Source organism: Arachis ipaensis, chromosome B09 (genome assembly GCF_000816755.2).
Source record: "Arachis ipaensis cultivar K30076 chromosome B09, Araip1.1, whole genome shotgun sequence".
Classification (NCBI taxonomy): Eukaryota; Viridiplantae; Streptophyta; class Magnoliopsida; order Fabales; family Fabaceae; genus Arachis; species Arachis ipaensis.
In genome coordinates this window covers 136,147,647-136,148,789 of record NC_029793.2, presented here as the reverse complement: position 1 = coordinate 136,148,789, position 1,143 = coordinate 136,147,647, and positions in this window count along the sequence as shown.

Here is a 1,143-nt window from a genome sequence, read left to right as displayed (position 1 = left end):
AACAAAGAACAAAGCAAATAAAAAAAGCATTCTCATGCCGTGCGTTGTTTTTAATTCCATTATTAATTTATTTTTCAAAGTTAGACAAAAAAAAATGTAATGTTACTCTTAATTAGAAAATGTAGAAAAATGTACTCAACTTTGGAGTTATGAGTTGATAGAAAAAAATCAATCAAACTCATCAAAAGACAAGTCAAGTAAATTGACATATTTAAAAACAGCATTAGACACTAAAATCATCGTTGAATCCACTATTGTTAAACTTAGCAAAAACCTGCATAACAAATTTAAAAGGAACCACTTTAAGACACTCTAATCCAATGAAATAATCATCGCCATTAGTACCCACAGGAAACACCACTGCTATTAGAAAGAATAAAACGGTTATGATAGTGAAAGACGTCGCAACTGCCTTTCCCTCTTCGCCTCTTCACCAGAGTTCGTCGGACAGATCCAGTGCCTTTTTGCAATTTCGGAGGCGTCAGGATCAAACCCTATTGCGCCGTCACATGCCCACGCTCCTTATTGACTTATTTTCTCCATGCTCCTTGCATTCTGGCTCTACTTTGACACTCAACCCACTCTCCCTTTAGTATCACTGACTGCTGAGCTCACTCCTTTAATTAAAGTGTAAAGATTTGACATGTGAGTGCTTTGGTTAAAAGTTGGATTGGATTCTTCGTAATTTGGATAATTTCTACTCTTCTTAATAATTTAAGATTTTTTATTTAAATTAAATAATTATATAATTTATTGAAATACAGAATAATTATTTAAATAAACAATGTACCACATCTCGGAGGTAAATGCAAATATGGGTGTATCTCATGTATTGAAACCATGGATATGACGCATGAAAAATCTGATGTATCCAGAGTGCAGTCGGAATACATGCAAGTGGAAAAATGGGTACTGAACATCTAAAATGCGTTCAAAAACTGATGCGGGTCACAACACCCGATATATGGTCAAAATAGGAATTGTGATCACAGTATCCGAAATACGTGTGGATACGAATAAATGTCACAGTACTCGAGATACGTATATTACGGTGTAGGTGTCTCCGCACCCTAAATATCTTGGAGAAAATTATATATATAGACTCCCACCTTTAACTATTAATCACAATTCATTCGTTTCTCT